We start from the raw sequence: 19,094 nt of genomic DNA, 5'->3' as shown, positions 1-19,094 counted from the left end.
CGATAGGAGGAAGGGAAGTGCAGCACATGTGGAGATATGTTTAGCGGAGACCGGCTGTACGCCATCCCTCCACAAATCTCCACGCTGAATGTTTGGGGAAAAGGTAGTGTGGCATGGAAAACCACCTTGGTAGGCGATTAAGCCACTGGAGACCTAAGCTCCTAATATCTCAAAAAAACCTACGTTTCCTATTGAAACACCTGTTTGAACCTAGAGGCCTTTTTTTATTTTACAAATTGGCGTGCTACTTTGTTATTGTACAAAATATGAATAGATTGTTTTTAATGATTTTAAAGATGCTAAATATATGAAACCAATGAGAAAAATTAAACTATTTTTTAATGTGTCCCTAGCTGCACTTGACCTCATATAGTTTAATGTCCAAATTTGGTATTGTATACAATTCTATAAATTTGAAATTCCTATAAAGTGGTGTTATGATAAAACGGTGGCACAAAATATCTACAAAAATAAATAAAATCTGTTTGGCAAATTAAAAGGCAAATTAAGCTTGAAACAAAATACTTCCTTCGTAGTTTCACTGTTTTTTGGTCTAAATTTTTACCATTGTATTATTTTAATTAATGAAACTTTGATAACAAATCTATTGTGGAGAACTAACCGGTTTTATTAGAAATTTTTAAACAATCCCTGAAATGATCAGCATATCTAAAACTATCATCTAAAGCAGGCATGTCAAACTCGTTTAGGTGTGCGGGCCGCATTAAGAATAAAATAGATGTACATGTTAAGCAAAAACTAAATGAATTGATCTCACCTACTACTGATTGTGCTACGCTTATAATCCTTCCAGTTTTCTGTTATGCATTAGAATTTCTAAACTATAATTTTTTAAATTATTATACAACAAAGTTTAACAATGGCATAAAAATTTCTGATTTCTCAAAAAACACAATCAAAAGAATATGCTTCAATAGAGCTGTAGGTACATTATTAGGTTAAAATTTAATGAGATTAATGTTTTATGCATTAGATTCCAAAGATAATGTAAAAGACCTTATTGTGCCCTGTATTTTCCCCATTTCTAGGGGGGGAAATCTTGATTTTCCCCAACAAGTACTAAACTCAACCATTTAGAAAGTAGTTAGATTTTATGTAGTCAGCAATACAAGAATGGAAATACTTAGCTTTTTTCCGTATTCCGACGCCTTTCCTAACCTTTAAACCATCACCAAGAAGGAAGTTTTTGCTCCAATTGTTCAGCAGCTGCAATTTTCGCCCTTTTCCGGAAAACAGTGACCAGGTTCTTTGATCCCTCTGGCTAAATTTGGCGTTTCATCCGAATGCAGTTTTAAGAATTTGCTAATTTTCTCTTCTCAGAATTTCGCAGTCAAAAAAACACACCCGTCACCCGTCAAAATAATCATGCCAGGTGAATGCGTTGCTGGTTGTCTTCAGGCTTTAATAGATCACAGATCAAACAAATTATCGGTTAGTGTCTTCATCTTGCGCTTAGCCAGATCTCCCCAGTCCATCTTCTGCGCTCTTACCGTTCAATTATCGTCTGGACAAGGCTTTATATTAGATGCATTGGATTTTAATTATTTAATATTTTTCCCATTTAATGATGAAATCAAGTAACAAAAGAATGAACAACTGCCATCATTAAAGCGGCAAATAAACCGCTTTGCCTGCTAATCTACTTTAAGGCGTTATTATCATCTTAGGATGTCCAAAAGTGGAGCGATTTAGCAAGTAGATTTAGAGATGTAGTTTGTAGGAAGTCTTATGAATTTTGACAACTATTTCCATTGTCATTTACAATCTGGAATTTCATACTTTGCTCGCTTATGTTATGACCCTCTGAAGTAGTCAAGAGTGGTTGCAATAAACTCATCTTCGTTGAAAATTAAATTTTGAAAATTTCGAGGAATACCGCATAGGGTCCAAATCACTTTTAAAGTCTAGTTAAGTAAAGTTCTTATCTTAGAAAACTTGAAATTTATCAAATATTGTACAATTTTAAATACTCAACATCGTGTTTCTTGTTTTAAAAAATCCGTTAGTTCCCAAATTCATTTTTCACTTCAGAAAGTTTCCGGTATAATTGTAAAAAATCGATCAAGTGTCACTCTTGAAACTTACTGGCCGAATCATCGGCGACCACCCGCTGCGGAAACCGCTACTGGAGATCACATAATTTCGGCAACCCTGCCGTTTTCGCCACTCGACAAGGAGACACTTCCCGTCTGAACAGGATCAGGTCGCAGTCAGCCAACGTCCTACGAGCCAACGAACCAACCAACTATGCTACAACATGAACCGTGCAGTCGAATCTCAATAGAGCACCGGGTCCTGTCCACGGAATGAATGAGTAGGGAGAGGGGGCGCCATACTTGCATTCAGCATGTGCTTCGTACGCGCCAGTCATCCAGCCAGCCAACACAGTCAGTCAGGTAGCAGGGGTGAATTTTATTGATTTTACGGTATGTATTCCGCTGCCCTGCCTCGTGCCTCGTTGGAATGGTTCTCGTTAGGGTAATCCGTCCCATTTGGAATGGACTTCGGCGGAAAATTGTAAGAGTTTTTGAGAGAGAGAAACTCCGACACAAGGATTTCCTTTGGCAAGTCGAGTTCGGACGTTGGTGTTAGTGAGTTTTCCTCGATTTGTCGGATATCGTCCTTTCGTCGATAGAGTCGGAGTAGAGGGCTGGCTGGCTGTGGCTGGATCGGTTAGTTGGTGGGTAGGACACCGTAAGAGTGGCAAGTTGGAATGAAAAGTTCTCGTATTAGCTGGATGTGTGTTGCAAATTGTGGCTGCAAAATCCGCTGACGGTCGGACGGAATTCGAATTTTCCAGGTGGAAAGTATCCTGGAACGGATCGAATCGAGGTGCATTCGGATCGCGAATCGTAGGTGCGTGTGCCTCTGGTGCAGTTCGAGCGAAACTTACGGATTATCCGGGTGAATTTTTGAATCAGTTGTGGACCTAGCTGTGGGGAACTGATTGCAGGCTCCAAGTAATTTGGGCAAGGCAGTGTCACGGATTTTTCTCAAGTCGGATTACAATTTGGATTTGTTGGAGCGGGTTAAACGGCCTAATTGGCAATCAGAAACTTTGTGGATTACCTGAACTATCGAAAAGAACTCTGAAAAAAGGATTATTTGCTCGGAAAATCCCATTATTAAGGTAAGCACTTGGAAAGATGTGTAGGAGATAGTCAGCAGAAAATGGGCGCAGCATGTCCTCGATTCCAAATTTGTATGAGAAAACCATTGTTTGTATGAGGAAAAGACCATCATTAAGACCCTCGAAGGTCCTCAAAGCCCCACCAAACCCTAGAAAGGGAAAAACACCCTTCAAAAGCAGAGTTTTCACTCAGAATAGAATTCCCAATTTTCCAGAAATTTTCCCAAGGAGCCAAGGAGAAAACAAACATGGCCGCCATTTGGTGGGTTCTCGTGCACCGAAAATTCCGATAAAGTGTGCTCCTTTCACGAGCCACCGAGACAGGGGGGATGAATGTGTTTGTGGGGGCCGTATTCATCCCCCCGCGCCAATGTTGGAGCTCTCCACAGACCCTGAGCAGCAGCTGTCAGTGTGTTAGTTGTGCTGCTTCTGAAGGGGAGCTGCTGTCTGATTCGAAACATTCTATGGCTATGATTTTTTTTCCTAGGGGGTGGTAGAGGTTGGGCGGATTTCAACCGTCTAGAGTAGCGAATTTTTTCCACTATTCTACGATTCCACTTTTCCGCTCCCTGAATGTTTTATTCAAATTCCTAGGGGTTGGTTTGCAAAAAGGAAAGAACTCTGCAAGCAAATGCGTTAACGCTGCACAAAAGATGCAGTGGTTCCTTATTTGGACTAAGACCGCGAAGTTCCTGTTTCCTGAAGATTGAACTTACTCTAGTAGCTGCATGTGACTTTGCGTGTTGAATTTGTAATTTGTGACAATTTGCAGTTCATTTTCTATGAATTTATTTACTTTCTTTTTTTTTTTGCAACATTTGAAATTCTGATGCTCTAAAAAAAGGGCTAACGTTTGCTGAAAACGTGCAGTCATTTGTTGGAATTAAATTGAATCTGTGTTAGTTACCGACCCACGCACACAAGAATGTATGACAATCACTTGAGCATTTTAGATACAATCAGACAACGCACCATATGTGCATTCTGAAGTTATCACCCTTTTTGCACCGATGTTTTTGCATTAATGACGAAGGGTTAATGCAACAACGGTCATGCAAAGGAACTCGATGTTCTGGATATGCTATGAAAAAAATCGTGTCCAGAAAATTACTTCAAAGTGTGAAATAACGGCAGTCAAATTTGATCGGTACAGTTTCAAATCAAACAAAATCGAGAAAGTGAGTTTCCTTGGGACGGAACAACTCGGAATAGGAACTCTGAAAGATGGGTCTGGAAATTCTGTCCCATCCAATTGAGTCCCATTACTTCACCTGTCAGTAGCATGTTAAACTGTCAAGTGCCATTAAGTGTCTTCGAGTAACGGTTGATATGCAAAAAAGGGACGACTGGAACGGAGACAGTTATTGTGTCTGCAGGAAGCGTTGAATTAACGATCTGAAGATGATAATGGAAAAGTATCTCATCCTTTTCTATTTGTTATTGTTTGATTGAAATTAAATAAAGCATGTTAAAAACATGGAACATAAGCTTTTGAATAGATTATTTAATCGATTTTTCTAAACCCAGAAAAAAATATCGAAGTCGTACCTATTAAAGTCATACCATATATATTAAAATGTAGTTTCATTTCTAGTACCGTAAAACGGGTTACGATTCATCACTTTTTCAATATTTTTCGATTATTTTTCTGTTAAGGGGAATGTGGCATGTTTCATTTTTTTTTTAAATCAGTACTGGACTCCTTTTAACGTAAAAAACATGGTTGCAGAAATTTATTAGACTACATAAAGTTCGATTTAAAAGTCGATTTCGTCTTTGTTTAGAATTTGATACTTTGTGGTAACATTGATCAGCCTCTATTTTGACGGTTTAACGAGTTTTCTTGATCATATGAGATACAAAACACCTTCATAATATTTACAAATGTTAGTTTATAAACTGCTGAAGCAGTTCGGAACAAACTTAAATGATTCTTAAACTTAAACTTAAATTATTCATGAAACTCTACAAAATTTAACACAACACTTTCGGTGACTCAAATATACTAAATTTGTAACTTTTTGGCCAGTGCATTCCGAGGTATACAATGCTGAATTTCGGTGTTTCTTAGTTTAGATTTCTTCGCGGTCCAAAAAAAAAACAACATCGCCTTAATGTCTTAAGGCCGAACAACAATTAAAATCGAAAGATGGACAATGATGCTGCATAAATTAAGGGGATAATTTTTTACATTACTTATAAAATTTTAATTATATAAAAAAAATGCCATCGTTAAATTGCCTAGGCCCTCACACTATTCTCCTTCAATTTTTTCCTTCAAACTTAATCATTTGATAGCGTTTCTAGCCTTTTATTGCAGAGTACCTGACTCTTGAAAAACTTCCTTATTTTTTTAAACATCAAAAATTTTCCTCAAGAGACAAAAAACATCAAAACTATACATTTACTTAGGAAAAAAGTTCAACTCTCGCATAAATCAACCTGCTACTTTCAAACGCTTTGATTTCATCAGGAGGGGCATTTGTTTGCAAGCCTTTGAAAAAGTAGATGTTTCATGTTTTTGAAATAACATTTTCTGCTTACATTTTAAAATTTCAAAAACAAACCAAGTTTTTCCCAATTTGAAACTTAACTTATAAATTTTTAAACATAGAAAAAAGTTTTGGGATCTTTTAACTTTAGACTTATTTTTTGATGATTATGTGGAAAAAATTCATGTTGATCAAAGTTACCCCGGTGATCAATTTACCCCGTTTTACGGTAGCGGATAATTGAAACCGTAGAACGCGAAGTAAACAAACGCGTATACTCTTTTAAGGCTTTCGATGTCTGCGAGAACAAGAGATTGTGTCACGAAAACACTGGCTTTCTCACCTTAGAATCCGATTCTTACCAATTATGCAATTTTTTACAATACCACCGCAAAAACAAATTTTAATTGTCATTTTTAGCAATATTTTAACAATTTTTCACAGCTTTAACTCTTTAGAGTTTTTGTAATAATACTTTCTTTTTTTGTCCGATTGTCAATATGAACCACACGTGATTTAATTTTTGTTGTTTTGAAAATTTTCCCATGGCGCTCAGTTCGGTCTAGTGATTTTATCAAACTTCATGATTAAAAAACGGTTTACAATTTTGCCTTCATCTGAAAAACAATTGGACCGATTTTCATCACAAATACCATTTTGGAATTCTCGCTTCTTTTTGTTATCATGTTTGAGGGCATCGTAAAATTTTGGATAGTTTTAAAATGGTCCGATAATTATGTCGGTTTGTAGCAAAACCTCGATTTACAGTAAAAAATTACTTCTAAAGCTCTCAGCTGCTGAATTTGCATTCTTTGAAAGTTGAAAATAAGCTATAAGGTGGCCTTCTGCACCATTTCTACTTATTTTTATTCGTTCCACTGTTTTAAGGATGTCCGTTTTGTATCCAAGAACATAAATTCTTCCAAAGTATCGAAACAAAGACCCATTGAAAAATACTTTGCTATTTTAAAGCAGGCACTCAGTGAGTGACTCAAAGAGGTTTTTTTTAGAAAAAAATTATGAAAAAGAAGGTTTCTGTATAAAAGAAGCTGCTGTCAGATGATGCGATTTTTTTTTTGCTTCAGTTGGGCCTTATGTATGATTTTACGAATAAAGTTTTGATATTAAATCTTTTAAGAATACCACATGACCACAAATGGTTTATAATTTATTGTCTGAAAGTTTGGAAAGGATTTTCTAACTAGCTAATATCAAATGCTATAGAACTCGAAAAATTTTGTTACTTTTTTTTTTATCAAACTTGGCTTATATTTCAGTTCTAATGTAACAAGATGAATTTAAATATTATAAGGTGTTTTAAGATTTGGTTTAGGGGGCTCCCACACACCATGATCAAAAATATAACAAGGCATTTCGATGCACATCATAGTTTTTACATGGCTGGATGATTGTTTGTATATAGGCAAAAAAGTTTTAGTACCTCATTCTATTGAAAAACCCTTATGATTTTTTAAAGCACACTTGATCCATCAAGGTACATACGTTGAGGTTCACAAAGCACACCTTTTTATTAAATGGAAGATTCCTCCAACTTTCAAAAAGATTAGTTTTTATTTTTTTAATAAGTGTCATTGCATAGGCGATGGAAGTGAAAAGTTATTCTTTCTGTCCTTAAGAAAAACCCCTTAGATCGGTCAAAAGTTGGGTGAAATTTTAGCTGCATCCCACTAATGAGGTACAAAGAAAGGTGACAAACAAACATACACACTATTCCAGAACTCGTTATTCAAAAAGTAAAAAGGTAAACATACCTACGTCACTTGCCAGGATGTTTATGTATCCTAGGCGAGAATTGTAAACATAAGTTGGCACAGATTTTTTTCTCTAGTTTTTGCTGTTGAAATTTGTTTGTTGTTTGTTTGAAAATGCAACTGACGTCACGAATTGTCAAGGTTACAATGTTTACAAAAAAAAAAACTTTTACTAATACTTAGCACGGGATTTCCATCGCCACCTGAGATATGTATACAGGTTGGCATCCCACTTGCACTAGTGAAAAACCATCACCCAAATTCGGCACCTCCATCGCCTAATGAAAATATCCCGATTTTTTTTGTAAAAAGTGACTTCTTCAAACTTCAAATGGGAGAAGAGTAGGCTGAGCTTGAAGAAGTCTAATGTCAATTTGTTAGCAGCAAATTTTTCGAAAGTGAAAAAGAGGAAACAATATATCATACCTAATTACTGTTCTTCAAGCAATTGGAATAAATATTGACCAGCCATTCTCAGGAAACAGAACGAGCCCAACTGTCAGGAAAATGATGGCTAACTGGCGTACAAAATTTTTCAGTGTTGTTTTTTCCAGTTGAGTTGGATAATTTGTGCTGTTGTCACAGCTTTTTATTGAGAGCCGGATTTGGTGAGACGTTTTTTTTATTAATTCCTTCATGTTTACTCATGTAAATGGAAAATGGCTCATATGGAAAGGTTCGAAACACAGTTTTCAACTATCCATCTCTGCAAGGAGTCCTTTTTCTTCAAAAAATCTCTTGAAGATTCATGTTGTTTCGATGATTAAGGTGATATGAAATTAGTCTCAACTAAGTAGAGCGACTGGAGCTGGTTGATCACTTTTTCTATGTTTTTTTTTGTTTTTAAAGGGTATCTTGCCAAAAAAATTAATTTGGAGTGGAAAATAAAAAAAAAAACTATAGTAGGTTTTTTTTTCAAGACGTTTATTTAAAAAGACAACAAGAAAAAATAATTTCAGGAGAAATCGTCAATTTAAAAGTTGATACAATAAAACGCGAAAATTGACTCAGACAACCATTTGGTGGGTATTTCGAATTTGCAACACAAATATACGTGCAAATATACGTGTAAACATATCGTATAAAATGCATCAAAACCAGTATATACGTATCATTTGGAGGCCATATAGGTACATTAGCACACATATTCTTGATTTGGATTGTATTGTATTACGATTTGCACGATTTGTCATGCGAATCATTTACGACTACCATGATTCTTTTTGGAATATACTATGACAATTTACATCATCATATAGATTGCGATTGTAATCTTGAAGGTCTTTGCTCAATATGCGATTGGGAATTTCTTTATATACGACATTTTTCGTAACAATATGGAAAGTTTCACGACTTATTTGGTCGTCTTCTGCGACTTGAGTTCAGGGATCTCATTTTCCGTCAGTTGAATTTAAAAAAAAGATTTCTTCAAAGAAATGCGTTTTTTGCTGTCCAATTCAAAATTTTTTTTTAAACTAGCATAAAATAAAAAATAAAACAAATTCAAGTTTATATCCTACATTTCAATTTCAACGTTCAAGAAGTTATTGTAGTACCTGGACTTGATCCCCTGACCATACGATCTGCAGCTCATGATGGTTCCTCGACGCTATCTGGAATATATAAATTCAAGGGGATTTGCTTCAAACGCATTAAACCAAAAGCAAATCGTGTATTTCTATAACTAAAATCTTTTAAATCGTAGAACACGTCATCGATGATCTAAAAATAGACCAACATTTTGAAGCCTCCTTTAATACGATTCCAATCATCGATGTCCCATTATCATAAACGATTTTATTGAACCTATTTGTATTCTTTTACGATTGCCAGCAAATACGTTTTACGAAAATCAGACATGCGAATTAATTTGCAAAGGTATACAATTGCATGCACATTATTATGAATCAATGCAGTTATATACGTTTTTTATTTCGAATTATTCTATGCATAGCACGACAAAATCTCTCAGTCACGTCTGATCACCGTATATCAGTCATTTCACGGATTTTTTGCGAATTGCCGTACACAAACGTCGAGTTCATATGTACATAAATACGAGTCTCTATTCTTGTCGTAATAAAATCATGCATTGTATTTAAATACGATAAAGAATATGCATGGAACGCACCTTGTAGGTGCAGATATACGAAAATGAGTATAAATAACATTCTATACGATGTAATATGTAAAATAAAATACGACTTCTAATTGTCTGGGAAATTTACGCTCTCAGATAATTGAAAAATAAGCGCTTTATGTGGTTGCAGTTTAAGAATACTAGTGAAGGCCAAAACATTCAGAGGTCTACATTCAGACCGCGATACCATTTAACAGAATCTATCGAGATCATTTGAAGCGAAATGTTTTCGGTAGTTTTTGTTTAATATTATTTTTAAACTCCCTCCACGAGGGTCCAACAATGCCAAGCAGAATGTTTTTCTCTAAACTCAAAATTATAAAATCATATTAAAAATTTGATTACGACTAAAATGATTCAAGAGTAACAATCTCCACTCAGAACTGAAGCCAAAACCTCGGTATCTGATCCAAAGTCAATAATTCTTCTACAGCTTTTGAATAATATCTAGAAATAAAAAATCACAAATATAAAATAAATTTTTGATTATGGAGAAACCTAAATTTTATTTTTTATTCAATTCTACAGGAATCTTATCATGATATAAATTTTTTATTAATTTTTTTTTTGGTGAAAAAACTTGTACTTTATATCCAAGATAAAATTCAACTGAAAACACAACTTAATGTTTTTTTTGTTTAACATTTTCTTTATTGCGAATTCTGCTTAACCTTCCAAAGCCGTTCGCTAAATATCCGACCCAGATTCCAGATTTTGACGATAACAGATTTTGATGATATTATATTCATTGTGTAGGTAATTTATTCTTATTACTCAACTATTCAAAATAAAGTCGATATGTAATACCAGGTAAGTTGAAAAATTAACTTTATTTTTAAAATACTCATAACTTCTGACAGCTCTTCTGTATTTGAGTGTTTCATTGATATTTGAAATTGTCAAGAATCCATTTATCCGACAATTCATAGATATGTTGGTGTCCAATAAAAATTTTGACCGCTATCACAGATCATCCGGTAGAAAAAATCTTACTTAAAAAAACGACATTCAATTTTGGCTTTGCTTAGCTGTATTTCATTTCCCAATTAACCGATTTTCAAAGCTCAAATTTTAATTCTTTGTCTTTATTTTGGTAATTATTTTCATAGAACATACTTGGACTGTTAAAATTACCAGTTCATCAGTATATTGATGATAAAGATGTTTGAAATGTGTGCTTCGGGTAATATTGACCCGAACAGCTTTGGAGGGTTAAACAAAGTATGAAACTAGTGTCTTCAATTTTAGTGGAGTTAACAAGATAACAAAATAAAAATGATTTGAACTACAAACTTAATCTTTTACTTTTTTCCCTAAATATTTGATGAATTTCCACCAATGCCTCAATGCTTGTGGTTGAAAAGAATTAGCTCACTACTTTCTATTAATTAATTAGTTTTTTTTTCAAATGAAGTCTTCAAATCTCTTATTTGTTTTTTTTAAAACTAGAAAATAAATTGGCAAATTCTAGGACTCATTTTCGAAAGTTAGAGAAAAAAATCTTACTTGGAATTTAAAATGACTGAAACCAGCATAATTATATAGAATATTCCATTTTTCTTAAAACTTTTGTATGCATTGTTCAAAAAAAAAATTTATAGGAAAAATTGTGTCACCGGAAATCCAAAAAAAGGAAATATAAATATTGATGCCAAAAAGGTTTAGAAATGCATGAAACGTCGACATTTGGTGCAATGTCGAAAAATATTTTTGGATGATATTCGATTTTTTGGGTAACCGGTTTTCCCAGTCCCAGAAATTCGATTTTTAGACCTAATTTTTGTTTTGATAATTGCAGATTTTGTCGTTTCATAAATTTCTTAGTCATTTGGCATCAAAATTAAAATTTCGATTTATTGCTCCGGGCTTGTGATATAGCTCAGTTGGCAAGTCTGTGGTCACCTGAGCCGATCTCCACGAGTTTGAGACCAAGAGCAAACATCGAACACAGTTGTACCGGATAAGTTTTTCAATAACGATCCGCCAACTGTAACGTTCAAAAAGTCGCGAATGCCATAAAGATGGTAAAACGACTATAATCGAAACAAAAAAAAAAAGATTTATCGTTCCGAAAATTTGATTCAGTCAAAATGCTACTACAATTGTATTGAACTGAAGGAAAATTGAACCGGAGACAATTACATTTTCAAACTAAACTTAGTAAGTGCTCTGAACCTTTGATTATGCAACCTCTATATTTCTGAAAAAAAAAATGATGTTATTATAGATGCATCTAATCAGCATCATTTGATCAGGATTTTTTTACTTTTGTCTTGAGACTGATCTTCTTTTAAAAATATCAACTTGTTCCATAAATCGAAAATAACAGCATCATCACCATTTTAGAATCGATGGAGGATTATTTTTCCCTTGCGTTTAAATTCTTGAACTTGGAAGCCCAATTGGGGTTTCTATTCAACCGCGAGCATTTTTAAGGTTCACCTCAAGCTGAGTGTTGCATTTCTCGCGATCAGCTGCTGCTGTCCAGGTCACGATCCACGGATCCATAAATAGCGTTTTTTTTCCCGACCCAACGTAATCCCCCTTGAGAGCATAGCCACTCACTCAACTTACTCCCGCGCTCGATTGGGTTGCCCTCCAGGGTCATCTGCCAGGTAAAATACAAACACCACCATTCTCCTTTTTTTCTGGTATAGACATAAACAATTTTAAGTGGAATTTAAGTACATCCAACTTGAACTCCAAGAACTTGAACCGTTTGCCCGGTCCAGGCTGAGCTGAGCTCTCCCCGGAGAGGTTTCCAGAGGAAGAAGCGAATGCTGCACTTTTGTCGGAATGGGTCCGCCGCCGATGCATTTGCGCGGGCTTCGCCGTAAGTGAAAGAGCGAAATTGAGGCACGATTTCTTCGGCATCGCGCGCGGTTTTGTGGCTAATCAGACAGCATACTAGCCGCATAGCTCCGGCCCCGGCCATAACATCCATGAAATTTGCTGTTCCACTTGCCCCAATTCCGGCACACGAACCGCGAGACCTGACGATCCCCTTAGAGAAGACGATGCTGACCTGAACGTTCCTTTCTAGTTCTTTGAATTCCCCATCTTTTCCGGGCTATGTGCTTGTCGGTGCTATTAGGGATGGGAAGAAAATGAAAAACAACAAATGCAACATAATTTCATTAAAATTAAAACAAACAGAACCCGGGCAATTGTACCAACATAGAAGTGTGGCCGCTGAGCGAGCTAGCTTGAAACAAACGGAAGAGCAGCAAAGGCTTGAGTCTTGAGAAGCAAAAAAATAAATAAAATTAAATCTAACGAGAAATGGAAACAGTCGGGCTGACACCTCTAGGGAGAGGTTGAGCAAGTCAGGAGAGACATTGGAGTGCTTTCTCAATTTCGTGTTGAAGATAGGAAATGGATTTTCTCCCACTGCAATCGTGTTTTGGTTGCCTAGTTTCAAGAGTTAAGAACACATAAATTTGTATCGTATTTGTATTAAAAAAAAAATAGTTCTGAAATAAATTAGACATTCAACTAGACTTTAAGAATTGCATCTACAAGGCTGTTCCAAGGGTCTTCACTAATGATGTCGGAAAAGGAAGACTTTTCTCCGGTATCATTTTCTCATCAGCTTCCCAAGAAATCGTTCCGGGCTGTGGTTAAAGTTGAAATCAATTAGAGTGTATCACCTCCCCCATACAAAACATTATCCACCGGAGGCGTGGAGCTCTATTGGTTCCTTTTCTGGTGCTCCAGAAATGGGAGAGCCCCAAGAAGAAACCACTAGACCGACTCTCTCGAATCATGAATAGTACATCTAACGATTCTTAGTTTCTACCATAAAAATACACTATTTGCAAACGTAAAAAGATTGTAGGTTCATGTAAACCTAACCTTCAATCTAAAATTATGAAGGTTTAAGCCATCAAATTGTCCCGAAAGCATTTTGAAATTTAAGACTCAAGTCGATCTAACATCCACCTACCCAGTTCTATCGAACCAATCTCTCGTTGAACTTTACCGAGCATGCATCCGATTCGTGGAAATATCCATATAAAATCTACTAGCGAGGTATGAAAGTTCAATTTAAAAGCGCTGTACCACGAGGCGAAAGCAGGCAAGTGCCCCATCATTTCCTTTTTCCTAGAGTGTAGAGCAGTTCGAGACGGGGCACGTCATCCTACACTTCCTAGCTGGCCATCTTCAATTTCAGTACTTCCATCAGTAATGTACTTGCTTCAGCACATCCCCGACCCCTTCCGGTGCAGCGTCAACTTTTGGGGTTTGGAAAGTCGTGACCGACTTTAACTGCTGTCATCAATATGGCCCTGTCATTCTTGGCCTTTGTGCCACGTTAGATAACCGATGAATTATGTAAGGTTAGTTCTTGCTTATTTTTCTATTTGTGTACGTAGGAATTTGTATTCAAACAGAATATCTTGAACCGTTTTCTAGTAGAAGACACATTTATCTGTTTCTGGAAAATTCAACACTTTACTCCTAATAAAAATTATTGTGAAAAAACGGAACACAGCAAACATCTAAATTTGCTCTCTGTTTCCTACTTTCCAAAGCCACTTTTAAGACATGAGAAATGAAATATAAGATAAAACTAAGACATGAGACATGATACATGAGACATGAGACATGAGACATGAGACATGAGACATGAGACATGAGACATGAGACATGAGACATGAGACATGAGACATGAGACCTGAGACATGAGAAATGAGACATGAGACATGAGACATGAGACATGAGACATGAGACATGAGACATGAGACATGAGACATGAGACATGAGACATGAGACATGAGACATGAGACATGAGACATGAGACATGAGACATGAGACATGAGACATGAGACATGAGACATGATACATAAGGCATGAGACATGAGACATGAGACATGAGATATTGGACATAAGACGTGAGACATTGGACATAATCTTTTGATGCTGTTTTTAAACATAGCAGTTTGGAACCGTGATACTCGAAAAGTTTTCAACAAATTTAGTTATTTGTAGAATGTGTTTCATCTTAAACTTTAATTTTTTTTTCAAAGTGTCAAGAACTGACAATCAATCTGAATCTTAATTCAGAATCTGGTTTCAAAACGGCCGTCTCTCACTATAAACTGATTAAATGTTCCGAAATTTTTAACACGTTTTTCTCGTTTTGAGTTAACGGTCAGTTTCATTCGTTTTGAATTTTACGTGAGTTTTGATCCAATAATTAATAAACAAACAAATTTGACACATCTTTTGCTTGATTGGAATGACACTGACAGATAAGCTATTTAAAATTCCAATCCACACACGACGCCTCTTTACAGCAGGGGTTTCAGGTGTCCTGATTTTTCAAGATTTGTCCGGATTTTCAAAAGGCTGTCCGCATTTTAAAAAAAATGCTTGTCTTGAGTTTTTAAAAATGGCCCTTAAGATGTCCTGATCTGTCCTGATTTAAAAAAAAAATTGAATTATAACTAAATTTATTGTTAAATGATGAGAACATCTAACGAATCTTTAATAAAATTGTTTACCCAGTTAATCCAATGATAATTTTCGGTTGAAATGATATTTAAATGACATTTTTCGATATTAACTGCAGGCTAACCAAGTTTATTCTCGCTTCAGTTGCATAATTCGCGGCGTCTTCAGCACATATATTTCGCCTTTAGTTATGCAATTTACGCAACACTGCATGTTATTTTCACCAATTTAGTGGTGTCCTGAAAAATCCTGATTTTTCTCCCCGCGGTTTCCGGATTTTTTATAAAACGACCGGTCACCTCTGCTTTACAGTAGGATCTTTAGATGATTTTTGTTTTTTTTTTCACACTTTGAAGCTTCTATATCAGTATTGCCCAATATTTGTTATTTTTTTAAAACTTTTATCCTTATTCTCAATATTCTTGATTTCATATCCACATTCCTTCTCACCTCTCATCTGAAATTCAAATTAAATTTCTTGGCTGGCTTGCCGTTTATATTGAAAAACACCGTTTAAATATCATCCGATCCGAAGATTACCATCGGTTGAGGAGGAGTGCGCAATAGATTTTACGGAGAAGGGAATTCTCATCATCAGTGGATGTGAAGAGTATTTATGGCAGTGCGATTTATCTTCCTTGGGGGGAGCAGACGGGAAAAAATTGCACTCTCTTCCACTGGACAAGACGATCTGAGGAGTTTTGCCATCCATGTACTTGAAACAAACAGAGCAGCAGCCTTCCAAATATGCGCTTCTTCATTCCGTTTTATTAACTGGAACTTGAATCATTTCAAAACAAACAAAGCAGCAGCCTTTCTGATCTGAGTTTCAGGCCGTCTTATTTACCGGAATTGGCATTATTTCAAAGTCAACAGAGCAGCAGCCTTTAAAAGCTGAATTTATTCAGTCGGTCTTATTTACAGGAACTGGTATCATTTCTTTCGAACCAGACAAAGCAGCACATTTTCCAATCTGCCATACATCAATCCGTCTTATTTACCGGAACTGGCATCATTTTAAAATCAAATAAAGCAGCAGCCTTAAAAATCTGAGCTTTTACAGTCCGTCTTATTTACCGGAACTGGCATCATTTTAAAAACAAATAAAGCAGCAAACTTTCTGATCTGAGCTTCAGACCGTCTTATTTACCGGAACAGGCATCAAATTGAAACAAATGAAGTAGCAGCCTTCCCAATCTGCGAACTTCATCAGTCCGTATTATTTACCGGAACTGACATTATTTCGAAACAAACAAAACAACAGCCTTTAAAATCTGAGCATCTTCAGACCATCTTATTTACCAGAACTGGCATTATCTTAATAATAAACAAATCAGCAGCCTTTCTTATTTGAGTTTCAGGCCGTCTTATTTACCGGAACAGCGTCAACTTGAAACAAACGAAGTAGCAGCCTACCCAATTTGCGCTTCTTCAGTCCGTCTTATTTGCCGGAACTGGCATCATCTCAAAACACATAAAGCAGCTGCCTTTAAAATATGAGCTTAATCAGTCCGTCTTATTTACCGGAACTGGCATCATTTCAAAACAACCAAAGCAGTAGCCTTTCTGATCGGAGCATTTTCAGTCTGTCTTATTTTTCGGGCGGGTATCTTTTCAAAACAATCAATGCTTTCCAATCCGCGTTTCTCCAGTCCGTCTTATTTACCGGAGCTGGTATCATTTAAAAACTAATATAGCGGCAGCCTTTAAAATCAGAATTTCTGCAGTCCGTCCTATTGCCCGGAGCATCCACTTAAAACAAAAAAAAAATAGCAGCCTTCTTAATCTGCGTTTCTTCAGTCCGTCTTTTCTACCGGAACTGGCATCATCTCAAAACAAATAAAGCAGCAGCCTTTCTGATCTGGGCTTATTCAGTCCGTCTTATTTACCAGAACTGGCAGCAGCCTTCCTTTTTAACAGGAACTGGCATCATTTCAAAACAATCAAAGCAGCAGACTTTCCAATCTGCGTTTCTTCAGTCCGTTTTATTTACCGGAGCTGGCATCATCTCTAAACAAATAATGCATCAGCCTTTCCAATCTGAGCTTCTTCAGTCCTTCTTATTTACCGGAACTGGCATCATCTCTAAACAAACAAAGCAGCAGCCTTTTCAATCTGCGCTTCTTTAATTCGTCTTTTTTACCGGAACGGGCATCATTTCAAAACAAACAAAGCATTAAACTTTCCTATCTGCGCTTCTCTAGTCCGTATTATTTACCGGAACTGGCAACATCTCAAAACAAATAAAGCAGCAGCCTTTCAGAGCTGAGCTGCTTCAGTCCGTTTTACTTACCGAAACTGGCATCATTTCTTTCAAAACAAACAAAGCAGCAGCCTTTAAAATCTGAGCTTCTTCAGTCCGTCTTATTTAGCGGAATTAGCATCATTTCAAAACAAACAAAGCAGCAGCCTTCTGATCTGAGCTTCAGGTCATCTTATTTACCGGAACTGGCATCATTTAAAAGCAAACAAAGTAGCAGATTTTGAAATCTGAGCATCTCTAGTCCGTCTTATTTACCGGAATCAGCATTATTTCAAAACAAACAAAGTAGCGGCCTTTCTGATCTAAGCTTCAGGTCGTCTTATTCACCGGAGCTGGCATAAACTTTAAACAAACAAAGTAGCAGCCTTTCAAATTTGCGCCAATATTTTCAACTACGCCATTGTCGTGAACTGATAGTCAATATAATTCATAATTAAGAACTTTTCTTTAAAACGTACATCGCTCACAAGATAAGACCAATAACTGATTTGTGTTTTTGTTTACATTTTGAAGCTTCTGTATCAGTGTTGCCACACATTTTTTTCATTATTTTTCAACTTTTATTTTTATTCTAAAAATTCTTAATCTCATCCCCACACAAAGGTTTCAATAAAGCATTCCAGATGTTGACAACACAAAATGTACAAGGGCGCTCGACAAAATCCACCAAAGATGGTAAGTCCACATAAAGTGCATGGCAGAAATCATGTTCACAGAACGACCTCGCATTGCACAAAACGTCCAACGACCGGTAACGACACCTTTCTTTGCTACAATATCAAACCTTCTTTTTTGGTATCAAAGCATCACTACCCGCAGTGCTCTCTAGCCCAAAAATGAACCCGGTTCGACATCCTTCTCGACACTGTCGTTGGTTTTTCACAAAGTGCCAATTTCTTGCTCAACCCAAACGGACGATGGTTCATGTTTCTGTCAACTTCTGAGGAAAAAGTTCCTCGGATACACGGAGAGGAAGAAAGTCAATCATCAGCACCGTCAGGGCTCCGTTATTGTGTGCGGTGAAATTGAACTTCGACCGGGTTAGACGAGAGTGTCGCCGACAGGTTGAATCCCAAACACGTTCTGAGGGAAGGTGTTCTGTTTTTTTTCTTTACTTTTTCTCATGTCGTGGTCTCTGGGCCCTATGGTTCAAGAAAGAAACGCTCGGAAAACCACATCCTGGTTCCGCAAAATTGGTTTGATGTTCGCCAAAGCCATTATTCCCAGCAACCTGGTGTGCACATGAGGGTGGATTAAAGTTTGTTTGATGGGTCTTACGGGTAATTGGAACAACTTTATCGATAAACCCTATGAAAGAGTGTTCTGAAACGATTCTAAACGGACTTTTGAAATTGTATTAGTTTTAAAATCAATTTCTCTGGAGTGGTGAACAACTAATGACCGGTTATGAATGATCCTTAAGCTGAAAACAACTTAAAATTAGATCAATCATCGCCAAACGAGATAATGAACAGGTAGGCTAAACGATTGGTTCGCAAAAAATCAATTTTTGAGTCTGACCCTTTGGTTGAACATAGCAATAAGGTAGCCATAATTTATCAGAGCTGTTCGCTGGTTCTAATCAACACCAGCTTAAAGATAATGATAGGGTTAAAAGGTAGATAATCAACAAATTAGTAGGATTTGAAATGATTTTGGGCTTCAAGGATTTTTCGAAAAGTTCAATTTGGGGTTTCAAATTTTTTCCTGACACTTAGATTACGAAAGGAAAAATTGAAGATTTTGTTTGAAAGTACATATGCTGCTTACATTTGCTCTCCTAGTTCCAGAACAAAGTTGCTCGTTGTCTGAAATCACA

The 19,094-nt window shown here is 36.4% G+C and overlaps 1 protein-coding gene across 3 annotated transcripts in view; it reads left to right on the top strand.

The window, feature by feature from the left end:
* LOC129743935 (neural-cadherin) overlaps positions 1–19,094 on the top strand; it is an 833,438-nt gene that overhangs the window by 38,760 nt on the left and 775,584 nt on the right. For 2 of the 3 annotated variants that reach the window (XM_055736177.1, XM_055736179.1), the window contains exon 1: positions 2,710–3,151. The exons of the other annotated variant lie outside the window; for it this stretch is intronic. The gene's annotated coding sequence lies outside the window, so the exon portion shown is untranslated. Of the gene's footprint in view, positions 1–2,709; positions 3,152–19,094 lie in introns of those variants that run through there. 3 annotated transcript variants of the gene reach the window in all.

Source organism: Uranotaenia lowii, chromosome 2, assembly GCF_029784155.1.
Source record: "Uranotaenia lowii strain MFRU-FL chromosome 2, ASM2978415v1, whole genome shotgun sequence".
NCBI lineage: Eukaryota > Metazoa > Arthropoda > Insecta > Diptera > Culicidae > Uranotaenia > Uranotaenia lowii.
The sequence above is the reverse complement of the archived record's forward strand: the minus strand, read 5'-3'. Positions and strand labels throughout refer to the sequence as shown.